A 17215-nucleotide genomic window follows, 5' to 3' on the forward strand; every position below is an offset into this window, starting at 1 on the left:
CAGGACTAGGCAGCCTGCCAGTCTTTCCTCCAACTGGCGTGTACCCTGATACACAGGCCCAGTAGCAGGAGAGTGGGAGCGTGCACTGGGGGCGGAAGCGCTAGAAGGAACCAAGAGCAGATCCGTGTGCTGCAGGGCTAGCCCGCAGTGGCGAGACCAAACAGCCTGGGCGCGGCTCGCGTGCACTGGCGGCAGTGAAACCAGAGCCCTGTAGAAGCCTGCGCAGAGAAGCCCTGTGTGCACCAGCAGCTGAGCCAGAGGGAGCAGGTGTGCTCCCGGGAACCGACCGGAATTCCAGCCCAACGCACAGCCACCCGGGCCAGACCCAAAGGCTGCTGCTGCCACACAGCTGCCCAGCAGGGTTGCCACTAGCACGGAGGAGCGCACCTGGCATGCCTGCCACTCCCCACAGGGTTCCACACTGCTCTGAAGGACACGCCCACAGCAGCTTAGGAGATTAACCCGGTGGCTGCTCCAGGAGTGCAGGTAGCCATCACAGGCAGTGGAGAAGGGCAAGGCATCCAGCAAGCAGGAAAGGACTTTCTTCTCCCAGCTGACACACCCACAACCTGCCTACAGCCACTGCAATCACCATGAAAAGGCAAAAAAATCTTGTCCAGACCAAGACAGTTACACCTGAGAAAGGATCTGCAGAGGCAGATCTAACCAGTCTCCCTGAAAAGGAATTCAAAATAAAAATCATAAACACGCTGAGCTGCAGAGTCATATGCAAGAGCTAAGGGATGAAGTCCGGAGGGAGATTACAGACGTCCGGAGAGAGATCACAGATGTCCGGAGGGAGATTAGAGAAGTGAAACAAACTCTGGAAGGATTTATAAGCAGAATGGAGAAGATGCAAGAGGCCATTGATAGAATAGAAATCAGAGAACAGGAACGCATAGAAGCTGATGCAGAGAGAGATAAAAGGATCTCCAGGAATGAAACAATATTAAGAGAACTGTGTGACCAATGCAAAAGGAACAATATCCACATTATAGGGGTACCAGAAGAAGAAGAGAGAGAAAAAGGGATAGAAAGTGAATTGGGTTAAAGATGGTGGCATGAGAGGAGAGACAGAGGCTTCCTCCTAAAACTCAATACAATTAGAAAATTTAATTGGTGCAAGTAATCATGAGAGAGCAAAAGGAAAGAGGATGCATTGAACTGCACACACCTGGAGAAAAGAGCAGACCTCAGCAAATGGGGTAATGTACCATAGCTGTGGCTCTGTGGTACCCGAGCCCCTCCCCCACCCCAGCTCACTGGCGGGAGGAAGAGAAACGGAGCAGGGAGGGAGTGGAAGGCTTGGGACTGCTGAATACCTAGCTCTGGAGATCTGCGCTGAGATCACAAACCTACATTTCATGGTGCTTTCATGAGACTCGCATAACTACCAGGCTGGAAAGTTAATACAGGCAGAGTTCCTGGGGAGACTGGGATTCCAGCTGCTTGTGGAAAGCAGGGAGCCATATCTGGCTGCTCTGGGACAAAAACTTATACCTGTGTGCCCAGCCCACATGCTCACGCAGTGGAGACAGGCACAGGAGCCAGGAGGTGAGGAACAGCTCTTTCCTACCCCCACTACCGCTCCCCTGTGACCCCTGACATCGCTTCAGGGGCTCAGCAGCTCCAGCTCTGGACACTAGAGGGTGCCATATACAAACATGAAATGCCAAAGGAACCTTGTCCAGAGTAAAATTGTTAATACAACTCCCGAGAAAGATTTAAATGATATGGACCTAGTGACTCTTCCTGAAAGGGAGTTCAAAATAAAAATAATCAACATCCTAATGGAGTTATGGAAAGACATCCAAGAACTCAGGAATGAATTCAGGTCAGAGATCCAATCGCTAAAGAACACGATGGAGGGAATTAAAAACAGGTTGGATATGGTGGAGGAGACAATAAATGAAATAGAAACTAGAGAAGAGGAATACAAAGAAGCTGAGGCACAGAGAAATAAAAGGATCTCTGAAAATGAAGGAATATTGAGAGAACTGTGTAACCAATCCAAGCGGAACAATATTCACATTATAGGGATACCAGAAGAAGAAGAAGCGAGAAGAAGGGGTAGAAAGTGTCTTTGAGGAGGTAGTTGCTGAAAACTTCGCCAATCTGGGGAAGGAGATAGTCTCTCAGGGCATGGAGATCCACAGATCCCCCTACACAAGGAACCCAAGGAAGATAACACCAAGACACATAGTAATTAAAATGGGAAAGATCAAGGATAAGGACAGACTGTTAAAAGCAGCCAGAGACAGAAATAAGATCACATACAAAGGAAAGCCCATAAGACTAACAAAAGACTTCACAGCAGAAAACTTACAGGCCAGAAGGGAGCGGCATGATGTATTTAATGCCATGAGGCAGACGGGCCTGGAACCAAGATTACTTTATCCAGCAAGATTATCATTTATATTTGAAGGAGGGATTAAACAATTTCCAGATAAGCAAAAGCTGAAAGAATTTACCTCCCACAAACCATCTCTGCAGTCTATTTTGGAAGGACTGCTATAGATGGAAGTGTTCCTAAGGTTGGACAGCTGTCACCAGAGGTAGTAAAATTATGGTAGGGAGGGTGGAGCAGCTGATTGCAAGGCAAATGCAAAATTAAATTGACTATCCCCAAAGCCAATCAAGGGGTAGAGAAAAAGTATAGAATCTGATACCTAATATATAAAGAATGAAGGAGGAAGAAAAAGGAGGAAAAATAGAAAAGAACCTTTAGATTGTGTTTGTAACAGCATACTAAGTGAGTTAAGTTAGACTCTTAGATAGTAAGGAAAGTAAACTGGAACCTTTGGTAACCATGAATCTAAAGCCTGAAATGGCAATAAATACATACCTATCGATAATCACCCTAAATGTAAATGGACAAAATGAACCAATCAAAAGACATAGGGTCATTGAATGGATTAAAAAACAAGACCCATCTATATGCTGCTTACAAGAGACTCACCACAAACACAAAGACATGCACAGACTAAAAGTCAAGGGATGGAAAAAGATATATCATGCAAACAATAGCGAGAAAAAAGCAGGAGTTGCAGTACTAGTATCAGACAGAATAGACTTCAAAACAAAGAAAGTAACAAGAGATAAAAAAGAGCATTACATAATGATAAAGGGCTCGGTCCAACAAGAGGATAATAACCATTATAAATATATATGCACCAAACACAGGAGCACCAGCATATGGGAAACAAATACTAACAGAACTAAAGGAGGAAATAGACTGCAATAAATTGATTTTAGGAGACATCAACACACCATTCACTCCAAAGGACAGATCCACCAGACTGAAAATAAATAAGGACACAGAGGCACTGAACAACACACTAGAACAGATGGACCTAATAGACATCTATACAACTCTACACCCAAAAGAAACAGGATACACATTCTTCTCAAGTGCACATGGAACATTCTCCAGAATAGACCACATACTAGGCCACAAAAAGAGCCTCAGTAAATTAAAGAATATTGAAATCCTACCAACCAACTTTTCAGACCACAATGGTGTAAAACCAGAAATAAATTGTACCAAGAAAGCAAAAAGACTCACAAACACATGGAGGCTTAACAACACGCTTCTAAATATTCAATGGATCAATGACCAAGTTAAAATGGAGATCCAGCAGTACATGGAAATAAATAACAACAACAACACAAAGCCTCAACTTCTGTGGGACGCAGCAAAAGCAGTCTTAAGAGGAAAGTATATAGCAATCCAGGCATATTTAAAGAAGGAAGAACAATCCCAAATGAATGGTCTAACGTCACAGTTATCAAAATTGGAAAAAGAAGAACAAATGAGGCCTAAAGTCAGCAGAAGGAGTGAGATAATAAAGATCAGAGAAGAAATAAACAAAATTGAGAAGAATTAACAATAGAAAAAAATCAATGAAACCAAGAGCTGGTTCTTTGAGAAAGTGAACAAAATAGAAAAGCCTCTAGCCAGACTTATTAAGAGAAAAAGAAAATCAACACACATCAACAGAATAAGAAATGAGAAAGGAAACATCATGATGGACCCAACAGAAATACAAATAATTATTAGAGACTACTATGAAAACCAACATGCTAAGAAGCTGGTAAACCTAGAAGGAAAGGACAAGTTCCCAGAAAAATACAAACTTCCAAGACTGACCAAGGAAGAAATACAAAATCTAAGCAAACCAACTACCAGCAAAGAAATTGAAGCGGTAATCAAAACACTACCCAAGAAAAAAATCCCTGGGCCAGATGGATTTACCTCAGTATTTTATCATACATACAGAAAAGATATAATACCCATTCTCCTTAAAGTTTTCCAAAAAATAGAAGAGGAGGGAATACTCCCAAACTCATTCTATGAAGCCAACATCACCCTAATACAAAACCAGGTAAAGACACAACCAAAAAAGAAAATTACCCACCAATATCCCTGATGAACGTAGATGCAAAAACACTCAATAAAAATTAGCAAACCGAATTCAAAAATATATCAAAAAGATCACACACCATGACCAAGTGGGATTCATCCCAGGGAGGCAAGGATGGTACCACATTCGAAAATCCATCAACATCATCCACCACATCAAGAAAAAGAAAGACAAAATCAGAATCACATGATCATCTCCATAGATGCTGAAAAAGCATACGACAAAATTCAACATACATTCATGATAAAAACCCTCAACAAAATGTAAGTCATGAAACCATAAAACTCTTAGAAAAAAACATAGGCAAAAATCTCTTGGATGCGAACATTAGGGACTTCTTCACGAATATATCTCCCCAGGCAAGGAAAACAAAAGCAAAAATGAACAAGTGGGACTAAATCAAGCTTAAAAGCTTCTGTACAGCAAAGGACAACATCAATAGAACAAAAAGGTACCGTACATTATGGGAGAATATTTTCATAAATGACAGATCCAATAAAGGCTTGACATCCAAAATATGTAAAGAGCTCATGCATCTCAACAAACAAAAAGCAAATAATCCAATCAAAAAATGGGCAGAGGAGAGGAACAGACAGTTCTCCAAAGAAGAAATTCAGGTGGCCAACAGACACATGAAAAGGTGACCAACATCGCTAGTTATCAGAGAAATGCAAATTAAAACCACAATGAGATATCACCTCAAACCAGTAAGGACTGCCACCATCCAGAAGACAAACAACAACACATGTTGGCGAGGCTGCGGAGAAAGGGGAACCCTCCTACACTGCTGGTGGGAATGTAAGCTAGTTCAACCATTGTGGAAAGCAGTATGGAGGTTCCACAAAATGCTCAAAACAGACTTACCATTTGACCCAGGAATTCCACTTCTAGGAATTTACCCTAAGGATGCAGCACTCCAGTTTGAAAAAGACAGATGCACTCCTGTGTTTATCGCAGCACTATTTACAATAGCCAAGAAATGGAAGTAGCCTAAGTGTCCATCAGTAGATGAATGGATAAAGAAGATGTGGTACATAAACACAATGGAATATTATTCAGCCATAAGAAGAAAACAAATCCTACCATTTGCAACAACATGGATGGAGCTAGAGGGTATTATACTCAGTGAAATAAGCCAAACAGAGAGAAACAAATACCAAACGATTTCATTCATCTGCGGAGTATAAGAACAAAAGAAAAAATGAAGGAACAAAACAGCAGCAGAATCACAGAACCAAACAATGGACTAACAGTAACCAAAGGGAAAGAGACAGGGGAGAATGGGAGGATAGGAAGGGATAAGGGCGGGGAAGAAGAATGGAGGTATTATGATTAGCATGTATAATGTGGGGGGTGGGTGAAAGGGGAGGGCTTTTCAACACAGAGAAGACAAGTAGTGATTCTACAACATCTTACTATGCTGATGGACAGTGACTGTAATGGGGTTTGTGGGGGGCACTTGTGGTAGGGGAGAGCCCAGTAAACATAATGTTCTTCCTAAAAATGAATAAATAAAAAAAGAAAATACACATTAAAAAAAAGAAAGGCAAAAACCACATGATCATCTCCATAGATGCTGAAAAAGCATTCAACAAAATTCAATATCCATTCATGATAAAAACTCTCAACAAAATGGGTCTAGAGGGCAAGTACCTCAACATAATAAAGGCCATACACGATAAACCCACAGCCAACATCATACTTAACAGCGAGAAGCTGAAAGCTTTTCCTCTGACATCGGGAAAGAGACCGGGATGCCCACTCTCCCCACTGTTATTTAACATAGTACTGGAGGTCCTAGCCATGGCATTTAGACAAAACAAAGAAATGCAAGGAATCCAGACTGGTATAGAAAAAGTTAAAGTGTCACTATTCGCATGATATTGTACATAAAATACCCTAAAGACTCCACCCCAAAACTACCAGAACTGGAATGGGAATACAGCAAAGTTGCAGGATACAAAATTAACACACAGAAATCTGTGTCTTTTCTATACACTAACAATGAACCTATACAAAGAGAAATCAGGAAAACAATTCCATTCACAATTATATCAAAAAGAATAAAATACCTAGGAGCAAACCTAACCAAAGAAGTGAAAGATCTATACCCTGAAATCTATAAGACACTCTTAACAGAAGTTAAAAAGGACACTAAAAATGGAAACTCATCCCATGCTCTGGGACAGGAAGAAATAATATCATCAAACTGGCCATCCTGCCCAAAGAAATATACAGATTTCATGCAATCCCTATCAAATTACCAACAACATTCTTCAACGAACTGGAAAAAATAGTACAAAAATTCATATGGAAACACCAAAGATCCCAAATAGCCAAAGCAATCCTGAGAAAGAAGAATAAAGTGGCGGGGATCTCACTCCCCAACTTCAAGATCTACTACAAAGCCATAGTAAACAAGACAACTTGATACTGGCACAAGAACAGAACCACAGACCAGTGGAACAGATTGAAGACTCCTGACAGTAACCCGAACATATATGGTCAATTAATATTTGATAAAGGAACCATGGACATACAGTGGGGAAATGACAGTCTCTTCAACAGATGGTACTGGCAGAACTGGACAGCTACATGTAAGAGAAAGAAACTGGATCACTGTCTAACCCCATACACAAAAGAAAATTCAAAATGGATCAAAGACCTGAATGTAAGTCATGAAACCATAAAACTTAGAAAAAAACGTAGGCAAAAGTCTCTTGGATGTGAACATTAGTGACATCTTCATGAGTATATCTCCCCGGGCAAGGAAAACAAAAGCAAAAATGAACAAGTGGGACTATATCAAGCTGAAATGCTCAGTAGAGCAAAGGACACGATCAATAGAACAAAAAGGTACCGTACAGTATGGGAGAATATTTTCATAAATGACAGATCCAATAAAGGCTTGACATCCAAAATATATAAAGAGCTCACGCACCTCAACAAACAAAAAGCAAATAATCCAATCAAAAAATGGACAGAGGAGATGAACAGACAGTTCTCCAAAGAAGAAATTCAGGTGGCCAACAGACACATGAAAAGGTGACCAACATCGCTAGTTATCAGAGAAATGCAAATTAAAACCACAATGAGATATCACCTCAAACCAGTAAGGACTGCCACCATCCAGAAGACAAACCACAACACATGTTGGCGAGGTTGCGGAGAAAGGGGAACCCTCCTACACTGCTGGTGGGAATGTAAGCTAGTTCAACCATTGTGGAAAGCAGTATGGAGGTTCCACAAAATGCTCAAAACAGACTTACCATTTGACCCAGGAATTCCACTTCTAGGAATTTACCCTAAGAATGTAGCAGCCCAGTTTGAAAAAGACAGATGCACCCCTATGTTTATCACAGCAGCATTTACAATAACCAAAAATGTAAGCAACCTAAGTGTCCATCAGTAGTTGAATGGATAAATAAGAGGTGGTACATATTCACAATGGAATATTATTCAGCCATAAGAAGAAAACAAATCCTACCATTTGCAACAACATGGATGGAGCTATAGGGTATTATGCTCAGTGAAATAAGCCAAGTGGAGAGAAACATATACCAATTGATTTCACTCATCTGTGGAGTATAAAAACAAAAGAAATACTGAAGGAACAAAACAGCAGCAGAATCACAGAACCCAAGAATGGACTAACATTTACCAATGGGAAAGAGACTGGGGAGTATGGGAGGGTAGGGAGATATAAGGGTGGGTAAGAAGAAAGGGGGTATTATGATCAGCATGTATTATGTGGGGGGTGGGGGAAAGGGGAGGGCTTTGCAATACAGAGAAGACAAGTAGTGATTCTACAACATCTTACTATGCTGATGGACAGTGACTGTAATGGGGTTTGTGGGAAGAACTTGGGGTATGGTAGAGCCTAGTAAACATAATGTTGTTCAAAAAAAAAGAGGAAAAAATGGGATACAAGGTGTCTTTGAAGAAATAATTGCTGAGAACTTTCCCAAAGTGGGGAAGGAAATAGTTTCTCAGACTACGGAGGCACACAGAACTCCTGAGAGATGGGATCGAAAGACATCAACACCAGGACACATAATAATTAAAATGGCAAAGGTCAAGGACAGGGACAGAGTATTAAAGTCAGCCAGAGGGAGTAAAAAGGTCACCTACAAAGGAAAACCCATCAGGCTATCATCAGACTTCTCAACAGAAACCTTACAGGCCAGAAGAGAATGGCATGATATATTTAATGCAATGAAACAGAAGGGCCTTGAACCAAGGATATTTTATCCAGCACGATTATCATTTAAATATGAAGGAGGGATTAAACAATTCCCAGAAAAGCAAAAGTTGAGGGAATTTGCCTCCCAAAAACCACCTCTACAGGGTATCTTAGAGGGACTGCTCTAGATGGGAGCACTCTTAAAAAGAGCACAGAACAAAACACCCAACATATAAAGAATGAAGGAGTAAAAAGAAGGGAAAGAAATAATCATCAGACTGTGTTTATAACAGCTCAATAAGAGAGTTCAGTCAGAAAGTAAGGTAGTAAACAACTAACCTTGCACCTTTGGTAACCATGAATCTAAAGCCTGCAATGGCAATAAGTGCATATCTTTCAATAATCACCATAAATGTAAATGGACTGAAGGCACCAATCAAAAGACACAGAGAAATAGAATGGATAGAAAAGCAAGACCCATCTATATGCTGCTTACAAGAGACTCACCTCAACCCCAAAGACATGCATAGATTAAGAGCCAAGTGTTGGAGAAAGATATTTCATGCAAACAACAGAGAGAAGAGAGCAGGTGTTGCATTACTAGTATCAGACAAAATAGACCTCAAAATAAAGAAAGTAGCCAGAGATAAAGAAGGAAATTGCATAATGATAAAGGGCTCAGTCCCACAAGAGGATATAACCATTATAAGCGTATATGCACCCAATACAGGAGCACCAATATATGTGAAACAAGTACTAACAGAATTAAAGGAGGAAATAGAATGCAATGCATTCATTTTGGGAGACTTTAACACACCACTCACCCCAAAAGACAGACCCACCAGACAGAATATAAGTAAGGACACAGAGGCCCTGAACAACACGCTGGAACCGATGGACCTAATAGACATCTATAGAACTCTACATCCAAAAGCAACAGGATACACATTCTTCTCAAGTGCACATGGAACATTCTCCAGAATAGACCACATACTAGGCCACAGAAAGAACCTCAGTAAATTCCAAAAGATTGAAATACTACCAACCAACTTTTCAGACCACAAAGGTATAAAACTAGAAATAAATTGTACAAAGAAAGCAAACACATGGAGGCTTAAGAACATGCTCCTAAATAATCAATGGATCAACGACCAAATTAAAATGGAGATCCAGCAATATATGGAAACAAATGACAACAATAACACAAAGCCTCGTCTTCTGTGGGACGCAGCAAAAGCAGTCCTAAGAGGAAAGTATATAGCAATCCAGGCATATGTAAAGATGGAAGAACAATCCCAAATGAATAGTCCAATGTCACAATTATTGAAATTGGACAAGAGAGAACAAATGAGGCCTAAGGTCAGCAGATGGAGGGAAATAATAAAGATCAGAGAAGAGATAAATAAAATTCAGAAGAATAAAACAACAGAAAAGATCAATGAAACCAAGAGTTGGTTCTACGAGAAAATAAACAAAATAGATATTCCTCTAGCCAGACTTATTAAGAGAAAAAGAGAGTCACAGAATTAGAAATGAGAAAGGAAAAATCACAATGGGCCCCGCAGAAATAAAAAGAATTATTAGAGAATACTATGAAAACCTATATGCTAACAAGCTGGAAAACCTAGGAGAAATGGACATCTGCTTAGAAAATTACAACTGTCCAAGACTGATGCAGAAAGAAACAGAAAATCTAAACAGACCAATTGCCAGCAACGTAATTGAATCGGTAATCAAAAAATTACCTAAGAACAAAACCCCTGGGTCAGATGGATTTACCTCGGAATTTTATCACACATACAGAGAAGACAGAATACCCATTCTCCTTAAAGTTTTCCAAAAAATAGAAGAGGAGGGAATACTCCCAAACTCATTCTATGAAGCCAACATCACCCTAATACCAAAACCAGGCAAAGACCCCACCAAAAAAGAAAACTACAGACCAATATCCCTGATGAAAGTAAATGCAAAAATACTCAACAAGATATTAGCAAACCGAGATCAAAAATACATCAAGAGGATCATACACCATGACAAGTGGGATTCATCCCAGGGATGCAAGGATGGTACAACATTTGACAATCCATGAACATCATACACCACATCAACATAAAGAAGGACAAATACCACATGATCATCTCCATAGATGCTGAAAAAGCATTCGACAAAATTCAACATCCATTCATGATAAAAACTCTCAACAAAATGAGTATAGAGGGCAAGTACCTCAACAGAATAAGGGCCATATATGATAAACCCACAGCTAACATCATACTGAACAGCAAGAGGCTGAAAGCTTTTCCTCTGAGATCGGGAAGAAGACAGGGATGCCCACTCTCCCCACTGTTATTTAACATAGTACTGGAGGTCCCAGCCATGGCAATCAGACAAAACAAAGAAATACAAGGAATCCGAATTGGTAAAGGAGAAGTTAAACTGTCACTATTTGCAGATGACATGATATTGTACATAAAAAACCCTAAAGACTCCACCCCAAAGCTTCTAGAACTGATATTGGAATACAGCAAAGTTGCAGGATACAAAATTAACACACAGAAATCTGTGGCTTTCCTATACACTAACAATGAACTAATAGAAAGAGAAATCAGGAAAACAACTCCATTCACAATTTCATCAAAAAGAATAAAATACCTAGGTATAAACCTAACCAAAGAAGTGAGAGACCTATACCCTGAAAACTACAAGACACTCTTAAGAGAAATTAACGAGGTCGCTAACAAATGGAAACTCATCCCATGCTCCTGGCGAGGAAGAATTAATAACGTCAAAGTGGCCATCCTGACCAAAGCAATATACAGATTGAATGGAATCCCTATCAAATTACCAACAGCATTCTTCAATGAACTGGAACAAATAGTTGAAAAATTCATATGGAACCGTCAAAGACCCCAAATAGCCAACCCAATCCTGAGAAGGAATAATAAAGTGGGGGAGATCTCGTTCCCCAACTTCAAGCTCTACTACAAAGCCACAGCAATCAAGACAATTTGGTACTGGCACAGGAACAGAGCCACATACCAGTGGAACAGACTGGAGACTCCAGACATTAACCCAAACATATATGGTCAATTAATATTCAATAAAGGAGCCATGGACATACAATGGGGAAATGAGAGTCTCTTCAACAGATGGTGCTGGCAGAACTGGACAGCTACATGTAAGAGAATGAAACTGGATCACTGTCTAACCCCATACACAAAAGTAAACTCCAAATGTATCAAAGACTTGAATGTTAAGTCATGAAACCATAAAACTATTAGAAAAAAACATAGGCAAAAATCTCATGGACTTAAACATGAGTGACTTCTTCATGAACATATCTCCCCGGGCAAGGGAAACAAAGGCAAAAATGAACAAGTGGGACTATATCAAGCTGAAATGCTTCTGTACAGCAAAGGACACCATCAATAGAACAAAAAGGTACCCTACAGTATGGGAGAACATATTCATAAATGACAGATCCGATAAAGGATTGACATCCAAAATATATAAAGAGCTCACATGCCTCAACAAACAAAAAGCAAATAATCCAATTAAAAAATGGGAAGAGGAGCTGAATAGACAGTTCTCTAAAGAAGAAATCCAGATGGGCAGCAGCCACATGAAAGATGCTCCACATCGCTAATAATGAGAGAAATGCAAATTAAAACCACAATGAGATATCACCTCACACCAGTAAGATTCACCATCATCGAAAAGACAAACAACAACAAATGTTGGTGAGGTTGTGGAGAAAGGGGAACCCTCCTGCACTGCTGATGGGAATGTAAGCTAGTTCAACCATTGTGGAAAGCAGTATGGAGGTTCCTCAAAATGCTCAAAATAGAAAAACCATGTGCCCCAGGAATTCCACTTCTAGGAATTTTCCCTAAGAATGCAGCACTCCAGTTTTAAAAAGACAGATGCACCCCTATGTTTATCGCTGCACTGCTTACAATAGCCAAGATATGGAAGCAACCTAAATGTCCATCAGTAGATGAATGGATAAAGAAGATGTGGTTCATATACACAATGGAATATTACGCAGCCATAAGAAAAAAACAGATCCTACCATTTGCAACAACATGGATGGAGCTAGAGGGTATTATGCTCAGTGAAATAAGCCAAGCGGAGAAGGACAAGTACCAAATGATTTCACTCATATGTGGAATATAAGAACATAGGAAAACTGAAGGAACAAAACAGCAGCACAATCACAGAATCCAGGAATGGACTAACAGTTACCAAAGGGAAAGAGACTGGGGAGGATGGGTGGGAAGGGAGGGATAAGGATAGGGAAAAAGAAAGAGGGCATTACGATTAGCATGTATAGTGCATGGGGGACACGGGGAGGGCTGCACAACATAGAGAAGAGAAGTAGTGATTTTACAGCATCTTACTATGCAGATGGACAGTGGCTGTGAAGGGGTATGTGGGGGGGGGACTTGGTGAAGGGGGTAACCTAGTAAACATAATGTTCTTTCTGTAACTGTAGATTAATGATACCGAAATAAAAAGAATATGAAGGACATGGACACACACACACTAAATGTTAACAACTGTCAAACACATGATAATCTTGTGATCCTGACTTACTTCTTTATATCTTTATGCAATGCTGCTTAGGCATTTTGTTGTAGTTATTCGTTGCTTATAATCAACATCTAATAAGATCTTAAGAAAAAGATAATAAAACTATACATTTGCAGGGGGAAAAAAAAAACCAAACAACCTGATTAAAAATTGGGCCAGAGACCTTAACAGACACCTTGCCAAAGAAAATTTACTGCCAGAAAATTAGCATATGAGAAGATATTCCCCTTCCTGTGTAATGAGGGAATAGCAAACTAAAGTAAGGAGGGACCACCACACAACTATGAGGATGGCCAAAATCCAGAAGAGCAACTCCACCAAACACTGATGAGGTTGTGGAGCAACAGGAACGCTCATTCATTGCTGGTGGGAATGCAAAATAGCTGAGACACTTTGGAGGACGGTTTGGCAGTTTCTCCCTAAGTTCAACATACTCGTACCATATGATGCAGCACTCATATGTCTTTGTATTGACCCAAGGGAACTGAAAACTACTGTCCATGTGAACACTTGCACACAGATGTTTATAGCAGTTTTATTCAGAATTGCCAAACCCTGGGAGCAACCATGATGTCCTTCAGTAGATGACTAGGTACATACACTGTAGTATATTTAGACAATGGAATATTACTCAGACCTAAAAAGTAATGAGCTATCAAGCCATGATAAGAAATGGAGGAATCTTAACTGAAAGAAGCCAATCTGAAAAGACTACTTACTGGATAATTCCAACCATACGACCTTCTGGAAAAGAGATCAATGGCTTCCAGAGATTAGGTGGAAGCAAGGGATCAGTAGGCAGAGCACAGATGACTTTTAGGGCAGTGAAACTCCTCTATGTGATACTATAATGGTGGATACATGTCTATACACGTTTGTCCAATGCCACAGAAGGCACAACAGTCAAGAGTGAACGCTAACGTAAACTATGAACTCTGGGTGACAATAACTTATCCATGTAGGATCATCAATTGTAAGAAATGCAGCACTCTGTGGATAGGGGGGATATTGATAATGGGGCAGGCTATGCATGTATGGGGGCTGAGGGCATATGGGAGATTTCTGTACCTTCTGCCCAATGTTGCTGCAAACCTATAACTGCTCTATAAAACACAGATTATTTTTTTAAAACAGAGTTTAACTTACATGAGTATTGTACTAATAGAATGTTAGGTATCACTGTGTAGATTTTTTTTAAACTATGCAGGTTTTTTTGAGTAAACAGATTGGTGTTATTCTAGATACCTTTTCTTATGAAAAAAAAACAAGTAGAAATGTCATTTTTAAAAAAAGAGAAATCAACTTCTGTTGTAATGATACATCTGCTTTATGAATGTAATGTCTTATTCAGCTCATTTGAATTTGTGGATAAACTCAAGTGCATAACCAAAGCCCTGACAGAAGAATTTAACTGCAGGTAAAGTTCATAGATTAAGCTTAGACTTGAAAACACTATGTGCTCTTGGGGACATAAGAGGAATTTTCAGGTAACTGTGGTATTGCTCATTCTTCATCACAAGCCACACAAGGGAACTTGGGAACCACCTGCAAAGATTGTTGGTGTCCTTTGGTAAGTCATATTGAGGCTTGGGACGGGGTGTGTGTGGGAAGACCTCCTTTCTGAAGAGGAGAGAATGGGAGCCAGTTTGCTAAAAATGAGTCACTCTGTACTTGAAAAGGTGACGCTTGATTTGTGTATGTCCAGAAGCTGATCAATTGGTCAATAATATTCATTGATCATTCATGGCTTACAGAGAACTAAAGCCAAAGTGGAAAGAGGAATCACATTGCAGGACTCTTAGCACAGTTACCATTTAATTGGCGAAACAGGAAAAGCAACCACGGAATAGTTCCAAGAAAGTCTTAAAACAGTGTTTAACTAAAGTGTATGGGACTAAAGAATAGTGAGTGGGTGCAAGGATAGACCTTGTCCAATTTATCTTTTCTTTGAAGTGGAATGTAACAGGATGTGTCTGAATTGGTTGGCATCTTGAGGGTAACGGTGGAGGTATTTCACTTGCACGTGGTGTCCTACTGTCTACTAGTGGTGGGTGCCAGAATTCTCCTTTGAGTGGGCCTGGCTTCAGGATTGGTGCTCTCTGTGCTTTGCTGTGATGCCAGGGCCACTCTGTTTTCTGTCCTTCATCACTAGGTCTGAACAGGCGATGCTGAGTGTGAGTGAACAAGTGTCTCAGGAAATCCATCAAGGCCTCAGAGACAGGGGCTTCACTGCCCTGAGCAGTGAAAACGCAGCATCACTTATAGGCCAACTCCAGAACATCGCTAAGAAGGATAACTGCATTCGTAGCATCATCGATAATAGTCCCCCCCCCCCAGGTTGTGGTGGCAAGGGTTGGCAAGAATGGGGAGGATGAGCTGGAAGACACAGCCCTGGAAGTCAGCTCCCAAACAACATAGAAATGGAAAAGCGTGATCACTGGGAAATTGTTTTGGCCTTAGTTTCCTCATCTATAATATGCAGGGTGCAGTTAACCTCTTGTAGTTTGAAGTGAATGCATAATTCTGAGGTGTATCTGCGGCTAGCATATATGACTTTGAGGTGTGTGAGATACTGTCCCACCAACCCTACTAATTCTTCCTTGGTCATTGTCTGTTTGCAGCCCAAGGCCTTTGGTAGGACACCCTTTTTGTATCTCATGCTCTTAGCTACCAAGCTGGCTTCTACATTCATCCCAGGAACTGATGCTGACTTAGGCTGCAGAGCATATTAAATGCTTGAATGGAAGCACTGAACTTGACCAGCTAGCTTCTAACTTTCATAACTTTACATAGTCTGCTTTGGGTGTGTGGAGCTGAATTTGGTGAATTGGCCTGAACGTGTGGACCTTAGAATCTCACATGCAACATCTGGGAGCCTCCTAGTAGGTCAGATGCATGCCAGGAGCTCACTTACAGCCACGTAGCCTCATTAACGGACAGAAATTTACGAGCTTAACATATTTTGATCATGCACTCTGTTGGGGAGTTTGGTCGCGTTCCCTCCCCCAGAATAAACCAAACAGATCTCATTTAATTGATTTACCCAAAATGGGTGCATAGGTCAGTGAAATTCCTCAGGTTACGTAAACTTTGGGGAGCAGAGAGCACAAAGGCATTGTGCATTTCTTCTCAAACCTCTTTGATCTTCTCCTTTCCATAGTTTTCACTAGTTCACAGGTCAGCGGACCCGTGTACTTCTCCAATGCCGATTGGTTCGTGACACGCAGAAATCTCAGGTAGACTTCCCTGGAGGCTTTACTGTCACTGAGGGGGAGCTGGCAAAACTGGGCTGTAAGTTTCCCAACCTGATGCATCCCAACCAGTAGGTGTTTAGCCCCTGCTATGCTGAAATATTTAAAAAATATCATCCCATCAGCTCAGGCACAGGGAACACAAGTGGAGTCTATCTGATAGTGCTGGCCCCTGGCCGTGGCAACAGGGATCCAGAAGAGAGGGCTCAGCATGTTGCTGGGATGCCATCACCTGTGGATGGCAGAGCAGTCTTCCTCACTACATCCAGGACGCAGGACCGCAGTGTACAGGCACGCAAACGCTGAGTAGCCCAAACCCCTTCATCAGTAAACTTCTGGGCTGCAGGAAAACCTTTGTTTCTTTTGTGTTGCAACTGGACCCAGGTCGTGTGCCCTTATCCCCTAACTAGCTGACAGGAAGCCAGTTGGCCCTCAGTTTGCCTTTCAGTGACTGATCTTTCTTCAATATGCTCGCTTGAGCAGGCACCAGGGTATCATCAGCTGCTAGCATTATTTTCTCTAGTGAGAAGTCGGTGTCTTGAGCACCATGGGAATTCTGTGAAATTGTCCAGAGTGTTAGTAGAAGGGCTTCTGGAAGTCAGAAATTCACTGGGCTACAGATGAAGAGACGGCATAGAACACCATTTCTAGTATCAGACTTCCTTACAGTTTTCAAGGATGCAGCAGTAGTAAGAGCCCCCACCTCTCTGTGTGACATGAAGCAGTATGAAAACTGGGGTCTGGACTAAAGCTGACACTATCTG

At 41.0% G+C, this 17215-nt stretch overlaps 1 pseudogene; it reads left to right on the forward strand.

Annotated features, from left to right (window-relative positions):
- Window positions 1-14513: 14513 nt before the first annotated feature.
- Window positions 14514-16611, forward strand: LOC118972583 (T-complex protein 11-like X-linked protein 1; annotated as a pseudogene).
- The last annotated feature ends 604 nt before the right edge of the window (window positions 16612-17215 follow it).

The sequence above is a fragment of the Manis javanica genome, chromosome X (genome assembly GCF_040802235.1).
Source record: "Manis javanica isolate MJ-LG chromosome X, MJ_LKY, whole genome shotgun sequence".
Taxonomy (NCBI): Eukaryota; Metazoa; Chordata; class Mammalia; order Pholidota; family Manidae; genus Manis; species Manis javanica.